The sequence below is a fragment of the Protopterus annectens genome, chromosome 13.part0 (assembly GCF_019279795.1).
Source record: "Protopterus annectens isolate FY-2018-M chromosome 13.part0, PAN1.0, whole genome shotgun sequence".
Classification (NCBI taxonomy): domain Eukaryota; kingdom Metazoa; phylum Chordata; order Ceratodontiformes; family Protopteridae; genus Protopterus; species Protopterus annectens.
Genome location: NC_056747.1, coordinates 139,546,426 through 139,553,925, shown reverse-complemented (window position 1 = coordinate 139,553,925; position 7,500 = coordinate 139,546,426). Strand labels below are relative to the sequence as shown.

Here is a 7,500-nt window from a genome sequence, read left to right as displayed (position 1 = left end):
CAATCGTGAGTAGAAAACTCTCTACAGGCATGTTCCAGGATTTAACATGGATGTAGGGCATATCTCTTCACCTCATAAAAAAGGCAACTAGAGAAATTCTGTTAAAGATATTCTTGCACCCAAGCATGAAGAACAGATGCTCTGTTATTCCCTTGGTCAGGAGAGTTCTTGTATGCTTTTCCACCCTTTCCAATGATTTCCAAGCTATTTCTGCTGATTTTGAAAGAATCGCCAAAAATCATTGCGATTCCGTTTTGGACTAGGCAAAATTGGTTCTTCCTTTTTATAGAATTAGCCAAGGGCAATTACCTTCCTCGCAGACTGGATCTAGTTGCACAGCACCAGGGATGTTTTAATAAATTCCAACATCAATCAAGTAGAACAATAAGGCCTGGATGATTCAATTTTATTGCTTTTTGGGCACCTTTTTCACAAGGCTACACTGCTGATACTGAAGGAGGCAAGAAAACCTGCTACTAGAAAGTCTTGTTGGCAAATGGAAGAGATTTTCTCATTCATGCCTTGCCAGTCACAGGGGTCCCAAAAGGGAAGTAGCACCTCTGTTTCTCAAGTATTTGTGAGAGCTACTTAAGGCTTGCTGTATGCTTCCACCAAGGTGCATTGTGCAGTCATCTTAGCTTGTCTGCCTATGGACCCCCCCCCCCGGTTTCTTCCATGTTTGTGGTCAAACCATTTCTGGAAGGAGTGTAGCACATGAGACCCCCTCACAAGTAAATTTTTCTCATTGGGATCTCCTTTTTGTTCTAGAAAAACTGACCTTCACTCCCTTTGAACTTGTCATTCAGGATGACTTGTAGTTCATACTTGAAAAACTGTTTTACTTGTTGCTTTGTCTGCAAGGTGAGTAACTGAATTGTAATTTGTCATGGTGGGTGAAACCAGTTTACTGTCAAAATTCTGGAAATCTGTTCATGTAATGACTTACTCGAACCAAAGTCACAGCAGTATTTCCTCACATAAAGAACAAAGTACTGTCATTGTTGAAGTCGACATTATTACCCAACTTGCCTTGACATCCAGAGATGTCCTAAACATGTTTTGCAGAGGGGCCTGCACTCCCCACACCCCTTGTTAATTATATAAGTTATATATTCCAATTCCTCGATCATACTACAGTGAGGAAAGAGTAATTTCCCTGATCCCCACTCTAGTTTGATCCAATTGTAAACAGTGATGCTCAAAACCACAAACGCAAGCTGCGTCTTGACGTTCCAGAGGAAGTGTAATTTCACCTCTGGATTTTCAAATTTTGCACCTGTACCCCCGACCATTTGAATGACAGTAAACTAACTTTGAAACATTTGAAAGTAAACTGGTGAAACCTATTTGGTTTTCCACAGGGATGGGATTCCATTATGACCTAATCCTTAATTTTATGCCTATAGTTTTCCTCTGTCTTGAATCATGCCGTTAGTATTCTACTGTCTTCCCCAGAGCCAAAAAAAGGGAGAACAGATTCTACATACATCAGATGTGCTCAGGTAGCTCAGCTATTACCTTCACAGAACAAAGTCCTTTACAAAGGCTAAGCAGCCATTTGTTTCCTGTGATAGGACTAAGAAAGGCCAACCCTTGTGAAAACAGACTATGCCCAGATGGTTGACTTTTGCTGTTCGTTTTTTTTTTTTTTTTTTTTTTTTTTTTTTAAAGTATTCCAAGCAAAATTAAGATGCATTCTTCCAGGACCCTGCCTGTCCCATTTGATAGCATACTGGAGGAAGGTGGACTCCAAGTATTCTAGAGGCAGCAACTTGATCCTCAGTTAATACCTTCACAAAGCATTACAAGCTGGATTCCTTCTCTAGGTCCAGGACAGGCTTTGCTAGGGCCATTCTCCAGAGGCCCCTGTATCCTTAGTCTTCCTCTTCCTCTTCCCAGGTAGGGTTATCTTTTGGATTCTACCCATAGGCTACTACAGCAGAGAGAATAAAGGACATAGTATAGTTGTGCAAGTCGTGCTTAACCAGAACAGTAGATATTTTGAATGTCTTCACTGCTGCAGTGGTTGCACCCACCCACACCATCTGTAAATAGTTGAGATGGGACCACAACACATTTTATTATGGTGATGGTTGCTGTTTGGGTGATTTTTATGGTGATTGCTAGTTTTGCTGGCTTAGGATCAACCTTCGTTTCTCAGGGCAGTAAAATCGGAAGATTCACCACACTCTGGTAGCCGATAAGCTGTATCCTTTCTGGAAGGAAGTATATCAGAAGATAAGAGTAAGAGGAAAGGGAGTTATTGCTTTGTGAAGCTGTCGTGGAGCTGTGTCCTTAGCAGGACACTACCCATAGGTTACTGCTGCAGTGAAGAAATTCGAACAGCTATGGTTATGGGCAAGCAGGAAACCTGTGCTCTTTATGTACGTTTGATTGAACTGTTTTTGACAACTGTTTCAGTGTTTGAGTGAAATGTGAAAGAAAATTATGTAAAGAAAACAAAATGCTTCAAAGCTAACAATTTTTTTTAGTGACAAAGATTTCTTTATATTTTTAGGAGACAACATCAGAGAATTCTTACTGAGCCTCCGTTATTTTCGAATTTTCATTGCATTATGGAACGTATTCATGATGTTTTGCATGATTGTGTAAGTATCATTTTTTAATGAACCATACTTGGGTCAGATATGTAATGTGTACCCGTTACCCAGCAGTCAAAATAATAGTCTTAATATCTCAGTAGTGAATGCATTTTATGTAGAATTTATGTAACACCAAAAGTAAACACTTTTTATAGTACTTTTCATGTACAGCTGTTCTGTACATGCATATACACGCACTGCATTTTGGGTCGTCTTGTGCTGACATTTTTTGGGGTTTTTTTGTTTAGTTTTATCTTGTTATTACCAAACCATTTACTGAGGAAAAAAAGAACTTGGCTAATCAGTCTAATTTGTAGGGAATGGTATTCTCTATGGAATGTACAGCAAAGTCTGTTAGAATAACCTGGACGACGTGTATTATTTGGTGTTTACTGTATTCTTCCTCTTCATATTTGTAGGCCTGTGTAATGGATCCAGGATCCCCAGTTGTACATCAGTCTGTCTGTGTTTACTAGCTCACTCTCCTACAATTCTTGCTTGAGCAGTTCCTACATTAATAAGATTATATTACTTAATGAGAACAGGGTCTGACTTTTCCACCTTATTGTTTTAGTGTGAGAAACAGCAGAATGTTCAGCAAATCCTGCTCATTCTTTACTAGCTCAGTAGTAAAAGGGTTCCTACCTTTATTCTGTTTAGGAGTTTAATCATTTTTTAAATTTTCTTCCTAAAGTGTGAAAGTGCCCTACGCTCTGCAAAGATGTACCTCCAGTCCCCAAAAATTGCTTCATCGGACCAGCAACATTCAGGGTTTGAGGTGGGTGTATCCAGAATAATCTTGCTGGGATATAGTAAGTGTGTGCTGATATTGTTATGGTGCTTGGCGAAAGGCCTACATCTTTGAAAACTGTAGGCATATCTGTGATACAATACTTGACTTCATTCACTACACTTAAGTACCCAAATCTCCCACCCAAGCCTTTCTCAAATATTCTTTTCCATTTAAATGTATTTTAACTAGCATTTGGTATATTCCGTTAATTTTTTTTCTCCATCGCAGCTTCCTGTCTTGCCTCATAAACCCATTTAATTAGTTGGGGACAGTCCAACTTGTGCATCACAAGATTTTAATTTTGTAACTTACTGGACCATTTTGTGATATTTTAATAGAGCTCTGTCCCTCAACTTAAACTCCTTTTTAATGCTTTTCAGCTCCTTACTTCTCAATTGTCAACCAACTGTTCTCAAAATATTAGGGAATCAGCACTTCCAAGCCAAGAGGTCCACCATCTGTCCACAGCTTTCTATATCCTGTACATATTAATTGGGAGGGTTTTATCTTTCCAAAGTTTTAATTCAGATTAAATCATAGTTTGATGTTGACCTTAAATGTTCAGTACCCAAGAGGTCTCACATATTTAAATTTTCTCTTAACTGTCCGAATTGAAACTCTGTACGCTCTGGCACTCCAGCACTAAAATATCCTTCCAGTATGCATCATGTACCTTTATTATTCAGCCGGTGAAATTGTTTCAAAGTTATTGCAGCAATTCATTTGGAAGAACTGTCTTTCAGGGGTTTATGTATTTATTGCCCATATTAAGTCAGTAATTTGATTTTTATAAAAGACCCTGGAGGGGGGATAGTAGTGGGAGAACTTGTGAAATTTCTAAAATGAGTGGCAATAAATGCATTTGGCATCTTTGAAAATCAAATTGCAAGTCTCTCCAGCCTTTAAGGTATTTGTCAGCTCATACCCCATTTTTGCTGTCTGGTAATCGCTGGATATTTTAAATAAATGCCTGAAAAAAATAAATACATACATATTTATAAATAAATAAATACGGCACGTTTTTTTTAAAAAAAACTGTTACTTTGTAGTTAGTTTGTATTTTCTGAAGAAGTTATCCTACAAGGGTGACGAAAACGTATGGAGTTTTGATAATGAACTGTCTTACGTTAAAGTACCTTGCCTGCAGCTGTTGGATTTCCTTTCTTACTTCGTATTCAGTAACCGTTTTTTATTAGCTTACTTTCCCTCAACTCCCTTGTACCCTTGGTTGTAATTTCACTACTATATTTGATAGCCTTTCCCTTCCTGCATTCCTTTCTCTAAAAAAAATAAATAAATAAAAGGGGAGGTTTCCTTGTTTTTCCCCTTCTCATGTTTTTTTCTGTGTGTGTGGGGGGGGGGGTCAGGTCTGTGTGTGTGGGGGTCCAGTCTGTGTGTTTCTGTGTGTGTGTGGGGGGTTCGGTCTGTGTGTTTGTGTGGGGGTCAGGTCTGTGTGTGGGGGTCAAGTTTGTGTGTGGGGGTCGAGTCAGGTGTGTGTGTGGGGGCTCAGGTGTGTGTGTGGGGGGGGTAGGTGTGTGTGTGGGCAGGTGTGTGTGTGGGGGCAGGTGTGTGTGTGTATGGGGGGGTAGGTGTGTGTGTGTGGGGGTCAGGTGTGTGTGTGTGTGGGGGTCAGGTGTGTGTGTGGGGGTCAGGTGTGTGTGTGTGTGTGTGGGGGGGTCAGGTGTGTGTGTGTGGGGGGGGGTCAGGTGTGTGTGAGTGTGTGTGGGGGGGTCAGGTGTGTGTGGGGGGGTCAGGGGGTGTGTGTAAAGGCTGATAAGCCCATGGGCTTCACGAAATATAATAAGTGTACATGCTTTCCCCCAAAACAACTGGTACACCACCTCCCCCCAGTATGCAAAACCTCAAACTGTGCAGCCAGAGAAGTATGTACTAACAAATTTTCAGAAAAGGAAATAAATTCCAATGTATAAGTAAAAATAAGAATTACATTAAGCATAATATACTTTTTAAAATTACAAAAAATTCTATTTTCCTAATAAAAAATATGAATGCCACAAAATATCTCAAAGTTGAGAAAAATGCAATAGACGTGAGGAGATGGCTGTAACCAGCATTAAGGTAGAGGACTGACTTCACTTCCTTATTTGTGGAAAATAAAAAAAAAAATAAACACTTAAACTAGTCTTACTATAGGAAAACTGCAGATTTGCTTTTTACTGAGCTACGTTAAGCATGACCCAAGTCCATCTATGACCATTAAGTGCTGGCATGGGAGTACAAGTTGCCTTCCTGCTTTTAAAGTGGTTTAGCTTGGTTTGGTATAGGTGCTTCAGCTTTTTGATTTACCTGGTGAACCTGATGCCAGTACACACTGTGTAGAGGGCAGTAAAGCAGTAACATCCCCATCTGCCTCAGGACCAAGGTATCGATTTTCATTAGTACGAGTTTTGGGGGTGTGTACTTACGTTGATTTCATGCTGGATTGGATGAAGCATAAGTTGTGCAGTTGCATTGGTTAGTATGGTCATTGTTGCATTTCACATTAGATACTGACTGAAGTGGGAGAACTAAGTGGCATGAGTAATAAGTGCAAAAAACTGAATGCTGTAATAACAGTTTATGACATTAAGACTGCTTTTAAAAAGTAATCTGGTGTGTGTCATTTGCCAGTTATACTACTAAATAACTTGTACTAAGGAATATTTTTTAAACACCTTCACATTAATCACATGAAGTAGGCAGTTGCAACTCTTTTATATCTTCCTTTTGTGTGGTAAGTGTACTGCACTCATTACTTTACTCTTTTTTTTTGCTTTGCAGACTGTTTGGTTCATAGATATTCACATGTGTAATGTGATGGAGAAAAGATGAATGCTATAGATTCAGCACCTTTCCTAATCTTTCAAATATTGGACTGTAAGGTTTGTGGCAAGACTGAAGGCACAGCCATTCCAAGCGATGAAGAGAGGGTATCTACTGCTGAGAGAGAAGTTCAGAAACACCACATTCCACCTGGCTTTCATTTTCCATGTAGAACAGCTTTCAAATGTTTTATGATGTTAGCTGTAGGACCAGAAGTGCCACTGTGTCCTATTGAAGAACATCACTGGAGGGGGGGCCTTGAATGTACTGCTTACTGTTGTAGTAGCCTGCAGATGGTGAGTGTCCTGGGGTAGAAGACCTTGTTTAAATGGTGACTTCCTGGTGCTTATCCAGATGTACACGTCATGAACTGCAGTAGCACTAGCTGCCATGAAACTGTGATTACCAAAAACGGAAGTTAGTGTTCACTCATTAAGGATTATTTTATTGGTATACATTAGTGTACCTGCATCATTCTCTGCAGCAGTGCTTGCTTTTTTCACCTGCCCTCCATCAGTAGTTCACTATTTAGAGTTGGATACATGTTAAACAATTTGATACATTATAGTTAAACTTGCTAAGTCGCGGTTCTGACTGAATAGCGTACTGTCAGAAGCAGTGCCAGACATACATAATGATAGAATAACTATATCATCTTTCCTCTCCACGGTAATCACCAGACCAAAACTGTGGCTTAAACTGTAAATTCAGACCTGGCAATCCCTGTGGCCTGCATACCACAACTTTGTATATAGCCATGTGAGGACCTTAGTTATATATGTTTTAATTCTTAATGGTCAGTTGTATTTTGCATGTTTTCTTTAAATCTGAACCCTTTCTGTAATAAATGCACCACTGTAAACTTGGCTGATCTGTATTTCAGGATAATGTTTTGTCTTGCGTTGGTGGTCATGGTGGGAAAAAGTCTCAAGGGGAAGGTAGTGGGGTTGTTTTTATAACATCTGAATATAATTAATTTAAAAAAAACTACTTACTACTTCAGTTCAAAAATAAAATATTTAGAAATTACATCTTAGCTGCAGAATACTTGAGAAAGTTTGGAAGAGGGGTTCCTGTTTTTTTTTTCCTTATTGTATATAAAGATCTTTTAATTAAAATATGTTACTGAATCAGTTGTGCATGCTGTCTTTTTTTTTTTTTTTTTTTTTTTTTAAAGATGATTAACAAAGCTGATAGACATTCACATGTAGCAATTCAGTAAAGATGTTTGGGGGGGGGAAGAGAATTCTATCAGTAGCAAAGATAAAAAATATATTTTTG

General features: G+C 39.0%; 1 long non-coding RNA gene across 1 annotated transcript; it reads left to right on the top strand.

The window, feature by feature from the left end:
• The first annotated feature begins 2,509 nt into the window (after positions 1-2,509).
• On the top strand, positions 2,510-7,349 carry LOC122817664. The gene is made up of 2 exons (XR_006367310.1): positions 2,510-2,609; positions 6,178-7,349. It is a non-coding gene; the product is annotated as an uncharacterized LOC122817664 (long non-coding RNA).
• Positions 7,350-7,500: the final 151 nt, after the last annotated feature.